At 49.4% G+C, this 13,366-nt stretch overlaps 1 protein-coding gene across 8 annotated transcripts in view; it reads right to left on the bottom strand.

The window, feature by feature from the left end:
- Positions 1 to 1,748, bottom strand: part of LOC104142868 (hydroperoxide isomerase ALOXE3) — a 30,180-nt gene extending 28,432 nt beyond the window's left edge. For 7 of the 8 annotated variants that reach the window (XM_068922179.1, XM_068922178.1, XM_068922184.1 and 4 more), the window contains exon 1: positions 1,686 to 1,730. The gene's annotated coding sequence lies outside the window, so the exon portion shown is untranslated. Of the gene's footprint in view, positions 1 to 1,685 lie in introns of all 8 variants that reach the window. The other variant, XM_068922180.1, reaches the window with a different exon arrangement.
- Between the last annotated feature and the right edge of the window lie 11,618 nt (positions 1,749 to 13,366).

Consider the following 13,366-nt stretch of genomic DNA (forward strand, 5'->3'; position numbering starts at 1 on the left):
CTTGGGGCTCCCTGAGTAGTTTGGAGAGTAAGTAAGTTCTCCATTAAATCGATTTTGTTTACACTCACATGCCTTGAGTGTCTCCCTACACTGGTATTCAACCCTCCTGCACCTGGAGTATTGTGTCCAGTTTTGGAGCTCCTTAGTACCAGACAGATTTGGGCATACTGCAGCTAGCTCAGGGAAGGCCACCAACGTGGCCCACCAACGTGGGGGTAGGAGCATATCACAGAAAAGGAGAGGCTGAGAGAGCTGGGTTTGGTCAGCCTGGACAAGAAATGATGCAAGGGAGATATCATTGCTGTCTTAGACTAGTTAATGGGAGGATGTAGAGAAAACAGAGCCAGAGTCTTCTCAGACGTGCACAGAGGAAGGACAAAAGGAAATTGGCACAAGCTGGAATCTTTTTTTTTTTTTTTTTTTACCATGACAGTCTTCAAAAGAGAGTCCCAGAGACATTATCTTGGAGATAATGAACATTTAACCAGACACAGCTCTGAGCAATCTCCTCTAACTGGACCTGTTTTGAATAAGAGGTTGTACTAGAGATCTCCCGAGATCCCTTCCCTCTCTTCCTTCCCATTCTTGGAGCAGTGCTCAGGGCTGCTACAGGCCAGAAAAGCACAGGAGCAGCTGTACTGGTCCAACCCAAGGGGACATCAAGTCCAAGAAGCAGTCCCCAACAGAAGCATATCCAAAAACTCAGGGAAGAGTAAGGAGATGTAAAAGCTACTACATACCTCCCTTGAGCCCTCTCCCAGCACAGAACTCACACTTAGCAATGGGTGAGCAGAGCTGGCCTCTCTGTCATTTGCCTACAGGAGAGAGAATCTCTTGGGAAGACTTTTTAGACCTTGTCAAATCTTGTCATCTAAATGCATCCATTTCTAATCATTTGTCATTATTACTCAATGCACAATTGCTAAATTTAAAGGACTAAAAAATATTATTGACTCCTCTGTTTAACAGAATCAAAAGCTTCACTGTTTTCAGCAGTGGTTTTGATAATGGACATGCACACTACAAAGGACAGTTTTTTCCTCTAACTTCAGCTTATTGTTGGCACATATGTTTGCAAAGCTCTGTAAAAGAAATTCTATATTTTAGCAAAAATATTGTCTTCTAAAAAGTCCAGGCTCCATTCAGTCTGAGACTCCAAACATTATCTAATCTAGCCCCCAAAATTCTGTATCCCTTCAGAAGGAGAAGCAGAATTTCACTAGCAAGTGAGAGAGGAATATTATCTGAATCCATTCAGAAATGGAAACTCAGTCAGCTCAATGGAGAGCTGAGAGCAAGACAGAGACAACAACATGGAGAAGAAGATATAAGGAAGGCAAAAGGTGTTATATGATATTCACAACATTGTCAGTCAAGCCACAGCTCAGGCCATCTCCAGATATAGCATGGCCTTTTGTATCCCTTCCTTTCTTATCCCCTTCCCTTCCCCTTCTATCCTAATATATCCCATCCCATCCTCTCCTGCAACTATAAGGGCATGTAAGACAACAGCATCAGCTTGTTGGGTGGGAAGTACTGGGGCAGGGAAGTGAGGCAGCACCAGCTTAAAGTTTATTGTGGCTGTAGTACTGGCCTGTGTCCACAACACAAGAGGAGTTTGAATCAGGGACTGAACACCACGAGACCTTGCAATGTCAAAGAAGCAGCAAAAAAGCAGTGCTTACCTGGAGGTGCAGGTGAGAGGAGCTGCTGCAGTTCTTGGAAGGGTGTGGGGAAGCTAGTTTATATAAGACCTCACTAGGGGTGTGGTTTGAGTTGAGTCTGCAAAACTGATAATGAGTCTGTCTTGGCAGTGTCAGCAGGGGGATTTAATGCTATAAAATGCATATTTGAGAGACCAAATTCAGGCCCCTGCCAGCCTGTCATGGGCAAAGAATCCTCATTTTGCACTAGCTGGTGTTTCTGGCACCCCACTGGCCTTCACACTACCCCTGCTAGGGGCTCTTCCTGGCTCAGATCAAGGGAAGGAACCCAGGGCAGAGTGCTGAACTTCTCCCCTCCATGCACTGAACGTGTTTGGGCAGAGGGAGGAGAGGTGAGACCTTTGCCTATGTCACACTCTGGATTTCTCAAGTTTTAGGGCCTGACACCAGCTGTGGTGGGCAGGGAGGCCACAGTCAGCTATGTTTTTCTGCTCTGCCTGGCGCACCTTGGCTCTTCCATCCATGAAACACTACTCCAGCTCTGGTCTGGCTCTGCTGCCTTTCACAATGTCTGCTGCAGCTTTGCTTTGCTGCTAGTATTCCATCCTTTCAGCAAGAGTTCACTTAAATTCCAGAGAACACATAGGACCCCTGTATACAGCAGGCTCAATAGCAGATTTTTCTACCACCATCCTTTTTGTCTCAAGGCTCCAGCACTTGCATTTCCAGGCTGAAAGTCATTTTATTACCTTAGGAAAGCGCCTGCAGAGGGCACTGACTTTCATCTCCTTTGGGATGTACCCCTTCTTTGCCAGAAATGCTTCCTAAATGTAAGCAAGTATATATAGAGGTGTATAAATATACATGCATGCATATATATATACACACACACCCACACACCCCCCCCACAGATATATATACACACATACATATGTAAAATCAAGATGTTTGAGACCTATCATTGGTGTCTGCAGTTCACCTGCCATTATTTCTACCAGCTCTTGGGTGCCATGCTCATGGGAGGGAATGATCCTTCCTTTTTAATTCTAGGCCAAGGATTACTCCTTACTTTTGATTGAGAAGCAGATGAGGACCTACATCTTGTTCCGTCTATCACTCACCAATTGAGCCTTTGAGTTACAAGGAAGAGTGTGGCACTGGAGCGGAGAGGGGGGAATCAAAGGATAATATGTGTACATAAATTTGTTTGTGCGAGAGGGGAAAGCAGGTCAGTGTTTTGCCATGAGATGGGCTTCTAGTGCACTGAGGATGTATGCAAGGCAGAGCACATAAGTGGCAGAGGATGATATTGGGACAGTCAGAGTAACTGTGGTGTGAGTGATCAGAGCAACATATCTGGTGTGGGGCTTGGTGACTGGGCTGCAGGTGGTCATGGCTAGGGGAATGGAGGGGGCTCATTCAGGTCAGAGAAACACATACACGCACATGTTGCACTGTCCGGGAGTGGAAGGACAGCCGTGAAGCTGAGGTCTGTGGCCAGGGGACCAGCGGAAGGGCCATAACCTTTTCCTAATTTTCTGTGAAGGGTAATTACCAGGAAGGCTGGGTTTATACCCTCTTCTCAAACCTTTCACTTCATGCAGGGTTTGCATGGGCCCTGTCAGCTCTGGAGAAGGCCAGACCCAAAATGGGCAGACATAGCTCAGGCTGTCAGCCCCATAGCCAACCCTACTGAGCTAAGCACAGATGCAGCCCAGGGAATTTCCACATATGTACACTGACAGCCATCACCACCATGACCAGTCAAAGATATGAGCTGTAAGAGGTGGCCAAATCAAACATTTGACTACACAAAATACTGTAAGGGCTGGGACCACTCCCCAGAAAGATCTGGCCAGTTTCTCTGAGACATGTACTGCATGAAGAAGTAAAAAAAACCATTACAAGTAAAAGAATTATTTCACAGAGACTATATTAGCCTTATGCCTTCTTTTTTGCCAGTAACCCCTCCCTTGTGCTAGGAAATATTCACCCCTTGTGCAGTAGAGATTAGCTATTATATCACCTGTCAAGAAAATGCCAAATGATAAAGCCCTGCTAGGATTCCCCTTCCCTAGTGTCTCTGCAATTCCAATGTCTTTCCTTTATAGCTGTGAATGCATGTGAATGCAACAGGCATAGCTTGGAGCTGAGGAAGGGCCAAGACCATTTGGTTTTGCCACAGTGGTGAGCTGAGTCTCTTTCTCTAGGGTCAGCACTGATGACTGCATTGAAACTGTCTCTAGCCAGGGCACCAGGGCACAGCAGAGCTTCTGCTGTGTATTAAGTGGGTTGGCAGCACCTGAAGTGGGTAGATGGTCACACCTACCCCATGCTATGGGGCAGAGGAAGGGCCACAGTACTGCCCGAGTGGCAGACAAAGGGGAAGATGAGGGCTGGGTCAGCAAAGGAGTCATGACGAGGACTTGGTTGTCTGTAATCCTAATGTTTCTCTCTTGGGTTCCACTGAATATTCCTACCCAGCTGTTCTCGTAGGTCACATGACCACTGTCTTAAAGATTATGGCAATAAGAGGAGGTTCTTGATGACTGGAAAAGGGGAAACATCAAAGGGCAAGAAGGGCAAGAAAGAGAATCCAGGTAGCTACAGGTTGGTCAGCCTGCCCTCAGTACCTGAGAAGGTGATGCACTATATCATCTTAAAGGCCATTTTTAAAATACCTGAAGGACAAGAAAGTGATTAGGAAGAGCCCACCTGAATTTATCAAGGATAAATCACATCTGACTTGGTTCCTGGCCATGCCAGAGGTCCCCCTACTAGTTGACAGCACTTCCTCTCTGACCCTGAAGGTAACGGTAAGATTGCACAAGATGAGTGCACACAACTCTGAGCTTGCAAGGAATAAGGTCATGGTGAAACCTTCGTTCCTCCCGGTAGAGACATGACATAATTATACTTGGGTTAGACCATTCTGGGAGTTACTGCTTTGGGAATCACACGCACCAAATACTGTTGCAGAGGGTGGAGCTGTCTTGGAGATTCAACATCTCTTTTCTTTTATAGAAGGTGAGGAAAGGGAGAAATGAGATGTGGAAGGAGAAAGACACTGGGGGAAGAAATGGGAGTCTCCCCAAGACCAGGACTCCTAGGACTTGGCTGGACCAGCAGTGGAGGTGAGGTCACCAGGGTCTTCAGTAGCCTGATGTAATTTTTCAGCAAATGACAAAGGCAGTCAGCAGCGATCACAGACTGTAGTGGGCATGCAGCCAGGCTGCTAAGGTTTGATTCCTCCATCCATCTCTTCCCTACCCAAGCCTATTCTGGAAACCAAGCAGTTGGGAAAGGGTCAAGTTTGCCCTCTTACCCAGTGGGGTGTTTCCCAGGAGAACTGCTCACCACCTCTGCAGCATTTGCACTCATGGCCATTGCTGGGCTATCACAGCTGCTGGTTCAGGACTGGGAATTAGAGTTTGCAACTGAGGAAAGGCTTGGCATTTCCTGACCCTGGGCCGGGTGGAGCAGCATGGTCAGAGTCATCAGAGAAGGGATGAAGATATTGACCCTTTGAAGAGTATGCCAGATAGCCTGTGCCATGCTGTTATAAAAGAAATAACTTTGGGACCTGAAGACATGTGAATCATCATATATGTGAAGTTATGTTTACATACGTGAAGTTATGAAGATATGTGAGTGTGGTGCTTTGGGATGTAAAGTAGCTATGTTGTTTTCTCTATGCATTCGAACTCCTGCCTGAGAATGTTACCAAAGGCAGAGTACTGTAACAAGATACAACATGGGACTTGTTTATAAACAAAACCTATATCTCACCTGGCCAGACATGAATTGGTAAGTATATCTGAGGCATGCACATGCTTTGAAAAAGCCATGGCTAGCTCCACCCATATATTATCATATATTTAATACAGCTTAACTAAACCATGTACTTGACATCAGCACATATAAATAGGCTATTCATACTGTAAATATTAAGCTTATGGGGAAATTGGGTCAGGTTGATGTATCTCAGATCTACCCCAGAGGAACAATCCAGTGCATTGCCCACAAATGTTTCTTCTTGAATTTCATACCAATGGTGACAAATATCCAAGCTAAGAATCACCCCACCAGAAGATGGAGCTACTCCTTGTCCTGTTTGAGATCCAGAATCTCCTACTTTCAGTGGAGATTCAGTGCAACACCACAAAAACTCCTGGAAGCTCAAATAAACAAAACTGTAGAAATTCACACAGCAAATACAATTTTTTTATATTGATAATCTGAGCATTAATAAGGATGATCTGTGGCATCCCTAGTGTTCTCCTGGTAGGCAGGTGCCTGTAGGCCTTCATCTCATGGCTGAGATAGCTGCATGTAGCATCATGGGTTTTTCTGAAATGACACATGCCTTCAGCTGATGATCCAGGATGCTAAGCTGAAACATAAACTCAGCACGACTATTAGCATAGCAGAGCAGTAGAGTCCCTTGGACAAAGAAGCAGTCAGGTAGGGGGTACACAAACCAATCTATCACTGGGTACATGAGACAGCGCCTGGCCAGTGACTCACGCAGTGTTAAGGGACAGCAGATGCAACAGAGCTAAAGGGGCATGCAAGTGGAAGAAGCACTGCAGACGTTTATGGGGAGAACCAGGAAAAATGTTTAGCTAGAATTCTCCTTTTTCTGTTCTTCAAGCTTCCTCCTCTCATCTCTTCAGTTGCCATTAACCCGTGGCCCTCTATTCCCCTGCTGAGGCCCCTGTTAAAGGAAGAAGAAATCCTGATGTTTCTAAGGGAAACAAGAGCCTGAAAATCCACTGTTTTTTTCCCACCTTACATAGAACACAGAAGACAAGGAATTTCTATTTTTACTTTTCAAAAGACTTGCCTGCTGAAAGTTGGAGTGCAAGCACAGCATGCCTTCAAAAGCCCTTGACACCTGAGAAAATCTACAAGGAGCTCGTGCCTGCATCACAGTCCCAGATTTTAGTCTATAAAGGTTATGAAACAGCTGAAAGAAGGAAGCCTGCTTTCTCCATCTTGAGACTATGTCAGGAAACAGACCTGTGCCAGGCTTAATAGCCTGGGACCACCTATGGCATCTTTCCTTTCTCTGCTCATGCTCCTTGGGCCAAAGGCATCATCCCTGGGCTCCTGGGGACTCCAGCACAGAGCTCCAGAAAGGCACAGCCAGATCTCTGTCCATCTTCCTAGACATCCTCCAGACACAAAGAAGCACAGCTGAATCTGTGCTGCGCTGTGCCCAGCAGTCTCTGGCTGCCAGGACAATTCCTTCTGGGGTCACAGCATGTGCCATAAACCCACCACTCTGCCCCTGTCCTGGACAGCTATCTGGATGTTGCTGCCCTAGCACAGCCAGATATTGAATTCCCCAACAGCTGAATGGGTACAAAATGTTACCCAGCAAGAGTTCTCTTCACAAGAGGAGCTGCATCTCACATCCACAGGAGCTTTGCTCGAAACAGGGGCAATGAACACAAGCTACAAAGATGGAAGGAGTCAGCCCTAATACACTGCCAGCACTGACTCCTTACCTTGCCCTGCCAGGCAGTACAGTGGTGCAGCCAGACAGTACAGTGGTGCAGCCCTGCATCTCTACCTGTGGTGCTGCTTTCATTTCAGAGCCCTCTCTCTGGCTCGCAGAGCTGCAGGACTGAGAATGCTTGAGAAATGTAATGAAATCTCTTGTGAAAGGGAGGATTCTGGGAAGCTGGAAATCAGCTCTGAGAGTTGAAGGGTTTCCTTTACAGGACACCAGATTGTTCAGAGCCTCTTTTAGGACAGGCTTTAACCACTGTTGAGCTGCCAGGTCCCTGCTCTCAATGAGAGTCAGTCCTCTGGACATATCCAGTATGCCCAGGAATAGATGCAATGAAACTGGGAGGCTACAATGAGACAGGCACCTCTTACGAAGGACAGCAAATGTATGCTGCACTGCCTTCACACCTGGAGGGTGCTGTTTGTGGCCTGGGACACTCTCTGTGTGAGCAGAAATGGCACAGCTCAGACCCGCACACAGTCCTGAGTCCTGGCAAAAAAAAATACACCCAGCACTTAATACATCCCTTCGATCTGGGAAGAGGTGGAACAGTATTTTTGTGAATAATATTGCCCTCTCCTGACAGTATTACTGAGGACTTTGTTTTTACACCATTGCCTCTTATTTCATTTCAAAATCTTGTTTCTTCTACTCACTTCTGTGTTATGTCATTGCTTTCTTCTCTATTTCAGCTAACTTACAGCTACCTTCTCTGCTCCACGAAGTCTCGAAACACTAAAATTGATGATATGCTTAGCTGTAGTTATTTCCAGTTTTATTATGGTAAAATTGCACAGGGCAGTCTGTTGGCCCACCTCAGCATGGCCAAGCCCTGCACTCAGCCAAGGCAGGTCTATAGGGGCTCAGGACTCACATGTTGCTGGGGACTGGGGCAACCAAGCCCCCAGCCAGTCCCAGAGCTCCCCATAGCTCAGCTGCATCCCTTAACTGAGCTTCTGGCCCCCCACAGCCCAGGGTTTGGGAGAGGGGGGTTCCTGATCCATCTAAGGGGAAATGGAGAGGTCCCTGGTCAGACCCAGGCAAGGTTGGAGGGCCTTGGACTATCCTGGAAAAGGTGGAGAGACTGGCGGGGGGGGGGGGCTTGCTCCCACCGGAGGTTGAGGGAAATCAGGAGGGTTGCTGGTCCATCCTTGGAGAGGATTAGGGGGCTGGAAGGGATCATTTGTCCATCCTAGTGGAGGTCAGAAAGGTTTGGGGGTCCCTGGTCCCTCCCAGGGGAAGTTAGGGTAGTTAAAGGGGTCACTGGTCAGGCTTGGGAAATGTTGGAGGCCTGGGGGTCCCTAGTCTGGCCCAGGGTAGGTTGGGGGGGGCTGGGAAGGGGTTCCAATTCTGTCCTGGGGAAGGTCAAGGAGGCTGACGGATCCCAGGTCCAGCCTGGGGGAGGTCAGGGGTGTTTGGAGAGACACAGCTCTGGCCCAGGGGAGGCTGGAAAGCCTGGAGGAGATCGGGAGCTCCTGCCTCCCCTAGTCAGTGCTGGGTCCTTATACCCCTGGGCCAGGGGGTTCCAGCCACGACCTTTCTTAAGGAAATCTCCTTCGATTGTAATAGAAGCCTAGACACCTAGTTCAAGCTATGGTCACCTGCATGGAGGTATCTTAACCCAGAGTTGAATTCCCCCACCATCATCCCCATATTGGCACAAAGGTGAATCCCACCTGTAGATGTGTAGTCTAAAATAGCTGTTGAGGCTGCCTTTCCACAAAGAAAAAGACACAACATCCAGGGATATTTAGAGTAAGATTTGCTCTTTGGCAGCATCTGTATCTTTCTGCAGGGGGAGTCCAAATGACTAGCTCAGGCTAGATACCCAGTACCTGGATAGTTGAAATTAAATGAGATCAGGACCACCTCAGGACCATGTTACCTGAACCTTTGTCTTTCTGAAAGCCAATTAAAGTATGATTTTTTTTTCTGAGCTGCTTGCTATCAGTTGAGAAGAAATAGATGATACTTATAGGATATAAGGGTGGCTGCACCAATCACCATTCACTACAGGTTCTTTGGACTGATCAGAGAGCGCAGCCAACAGAGACAGCGAACAGATGCAGCAGTTTGCGCAGCAGTTTGCACAGAAGCGCACCAGAAGACAAAGAAGGCACCTCTCCATTTTCCACAGTGGTGTGTCCTTCCCCGGACATGGTCATGACACGCCGCAGAGCATGTTCCCCAGCGGCTGCTGGAGGTGCTGCATCAGCTGTGTCTGAGGCCTCAACCCAGACAGACCCTCAGACAGCAGATACAGCTCTGCAGGTGTCAGGCTGCAGGGAGTGCCTGGGGCCTCTCTGTGAGGCCTGGGCTGACAGTCAGCTCTCCTGTGTGAGGTGTGCTGTGGTTGACCAGTTGTATTGCCAGATAAAGGAGTTATGGGAGGAAGTTAGTAGCATTCAAGAAGATGAGCAGGAGATTGACAAGGTATTCTCGGAGACTGCGCAGCTCCAGGAGTCCCCACCCCCCACTGCAGCAGAGTTGTCGGAGGGCTCTGTACCCTGTGTAATGGTACATCATAACGCTGTTGAAGAGGGCTGGAAGCTGGTCACCTCTCGTAGAAGGAGAAAGGCTCTTGCTCCTCCTCAAGAGTTGCCTGTGAAGAACAAGTTTAGCGCCCTCCAAGCCGAGGAGGAGCTGGGCATGGCTCCAAGGGAGGCAACTGGCCTGACAGACCCTGTCCGTGCAGGAACCCCCGGAAGAAGCAGCGAGTGATTGTTGTGGGTGACTGCCTGCTGCAGGGGACAGAGGCACCTATCTGCCGACCTGACCTCTTGTCCAGAGAGGTTTGCTGCCTGCCAGGGGCTTGAATAAAAGATGTCATGGAAAGACTGCCAAGGCTTGTCCATGCAGCAGACTACTACCCTCTGCTGATCTTCCATGTGGACACTAATGACACGAAAGGCAAACTGGAAACCATCAAACAGGACTTCAGAGCTCTGGGGATGGTGGCGAAGGGTCTGGGAGCCCAGGTCATTTTCTCCTCAATCCTGCCTGTGAGGGGAAAGGACGGGAGGAGGAGTAGACGAGTTTTCCAAGTTAACAACTGGCTGTGCCACCGGTGTTGGCAGCAAGGTTTTGGTTTCTATGACCATGGGACCCTGTATGAAGATCGACAGCTGATGGGCTCCACCTCACGAAGCGGGGCACGTGTGTCTTTGCCAACAGGTTGGCCAGCCTAGTAAGGAGGGCTTTAAACTAGGAAAGCTGGGGGAAGGGGAGTGGTATAGTGACAGGGCAGGCAGTAAAACACCGCTCAAGTCAGGATGCCTCCAGCGGGTGCATGCAGCCAGGGGAGTCAGCACGGAACATGGCTATGGAGGATCCTCTTGCACATCTCCTGAGAAACCTGCATGCTCGATAGCCTCTCTGAAATGCCTGTACACCAATGCTTGCAGCATTGGAAATAAGCAGGAAGAGTTAGAGATCTGTGTGCGGTCACAGTGCCATGATCTCATTGCAGAGACATGGTGGGATAGTTCACATGACTGGGATGCTGTTGTGGACGGCTCTGTGCTTTTTAGGAAAGACAGGCCAGGAAGGCGAGGAGGTGGAGTTGCTCTTTATGTGAGGGAGCAACTAGAATGTATGGAGCTCTGCCTCGGGGTGGATGAAGAGCAAGTTGAGAGCCTATGGGTAAGGATTAAAGGGCAGGCTAACCTGGGTGACACGGTGGTGGGGGTTTACCACAGGCCACCTGATCAGGAAGAGGCAGTCGACAAGGCCTTCTACAGGCAGCTGGAAGTAGCCTCACGATCACAGGCCCTGGTTCTCATGGAGGACTTCAACCACCCTGACATCTGTTGGCAAGACAGCACAGCTAGGCACAAACAGTCAAAGAGGTTCCTGCAGAGGATTGAGGATAATTTCTTGGCCCAGGTGGTGGAGACGCCAACAAGGAGAGGTGCAATGCTAGACCTCGTACTAACGAACAAAGAAGGTCTAGTTGGAGAGGTGAAGGTTGGGGGCAGCCTTGGCTGCAGTGACCATGAGATGGTGGAGTTCAGGATCCTACGAGGAGGAAGCAGGGCAATAAGTAAGACTGCAACTTCAGGACTTCAGGAGAGCTAACTTTGGCCTCTTGAGGGACCTACTTAGGGGAATCTCATGGGGTAGGGCCCTAGAAGGAAGAGGGGTCCAAGGAAGCTGGTTAATATTCAAGCATCACCTCCTCCAGGCTCAAGATCGGTGCATCCCTCTGAGTAAGAAGTCCAGCAAAGCGGGCAGGAGACCTGCATGGATGAGCAAGGAACTCCTGGCAAAACTCCAACAGGAGAAGGAAGTACACAGAATGGGGCAAAGGGGACAGGCCACTTGGGAGGAATACAGGGACGTTGTCAGAGTGTGCAGGGATGCGACAAGGAAGGCTAAGGCCCAGCTGGAATTAAATCTGGCAAGGGATGTCCAGGACAACAAGAAGGCCTTCTTCAAATACATCAAGAGCAAAAGGAAGACTAGGGAAAACATGGGCCCGCCGCTGAATGGGGTGGGTGCCCTGGTAGCAAAGGATATAGAGAAGACAGAGTTATTGAATGCTGCCTTTGCTTCCGTCTTTCCTGCTAAGACCAGCCTTCAGGAATCCCAGGCCCTGGGGACCAGGGAGAAAGTCTGGAGAAAGGAAGACTTTCCCTTGGTGGAGGAGGATCAGGTTAAGGATCACTTAAGCAAACTGGGCATCCACAGGTCCATGGGCCGTGGTGGGATGTACCCACGAGTGCTGAGGGAGCTGGCAGATGCCGTTGCTAGGCCACTCTCCACCATCTTGGAAAGGTCCTGGTGATCGGGGGAGGTGTCTGGGGACTGGAAGAAAGCCAATGTCACTCCAGTCTTCAAAAAGGGCAAGAAGGAGGAGCCAGGGAACTACAGGCCTGTCAGCCTCGCCTCGATCCCTGGAGAGGTGATGGAACAGCTCCTCCTGGAGGTCATCACTAAGCATGTGGCGGACAAGAAGGTGATCAGGAGTAGTCAGCATGGATTTGCAAAGGGGAAATCATGCTTGACCAATCGGATAGCCTTCTAATGACGGAATGACTGGCTGGGTAGATGAGGGCAGAGCAGTGGATGTTGTCTCCCTGGACTTCAGCAAGGCTTTTGACGCTGTCTCCCATCACATCCTGCCAGGTAAGCTCAGGAAGTGTGGGTTGGATGAGTGGACGGTGAGGTGGCTTGAGAACTGGCTGGATGGCCGAGCTCAGAGGGTTGTGGTCAGTGGTGCGGAATCTAGTTGGAGGCCTGTATCTAGCGCTGTCCCCCAGGGGTCAATACCGGGTCCAGTATTGTTTAACTTATTCATCAATGACCTGGAGGAAGGGACAGAGTGCACCCGCAGCAAGTTTGCTGATGACCCAAAACTGGGGGGAGTGGCTGATACACTAGAGGACTGTGCTGCCATTCAGAAGGATCTGGACAGGCTGGAGAGCTGGGCGGAGAGGAACCTGCTGCAGTTCAACAAAGGCAAGTGCAGGGTCCTGCAGCTAGGGAGGAATAATCCCATGCAGCAGTACAGGCTGGGGGTTGACCTGCGGGAAAGCAGCTCTGCGGAGAAGGACCTGGGAGTGTTGGCGGACAACAAGTTGACCAAGAGCCAGCAATGTGCCCTTGTGGCCTAAGAAGGCCAATGGTCTGCTGGGGTGCATTGGGCAGAGTGTTGCCAGCAGGTGGAGGGAGGTGATCCTGCCCCTCTCCTCAGCCCTGGTGAGGCCGCCCCTGGAGTGCTGTGTGCAATTCTGGGCTCCCCAGTCCAAGAGAGACATGGTCCTACTGGAGAGAGTCCAGCGGAGGGCTACAAAGATGATGAGGAGACTGGGGCATCTCTCCTAGGAAGAAAAACTGAGAGAGCTGGGCCTGTTCAGCCTGGAGAAGGATGAGAAGTGATCAGATCAACGTGTACAAGTATCTGAAGGGGGAGTGTCAAGAGGATGAGGCCAGCCTCTTCTCCGTGGTGCCCAGCAACAGGACAAGAGGCAACGGGCAGAAACTGAAGCACAGGAAGTTCCACCTAAACCTGAGAAAAAACTTCTTCACTGTGAGGGTGACAGAGCATTGGAACAGGTTGCCCAGAGAGGCGGTGGAGTCTCCTTTGCTGGAGATATTCAAAAGCCGTCTGGATGCGATGCTGGGCAATGTGCTCTAGGTGACTGTACTTGAGCAGGGAGGTTGGACTAGATGATCTCCAGAG

The sequence above is a fragment of the Struthio camelus genome, chromosome 30, assembly GCF_040807025.1.
Source record: "Struthio camelus isolate bStrCam1 chromosome 30, bStrCam1.hap1, whole genome shotgun sequence".
NCBI lineage: Eukaryota > Metazoa > Chordata > Aves > Struthioniformes > Struthionidae > Struthio > Struthio camelus.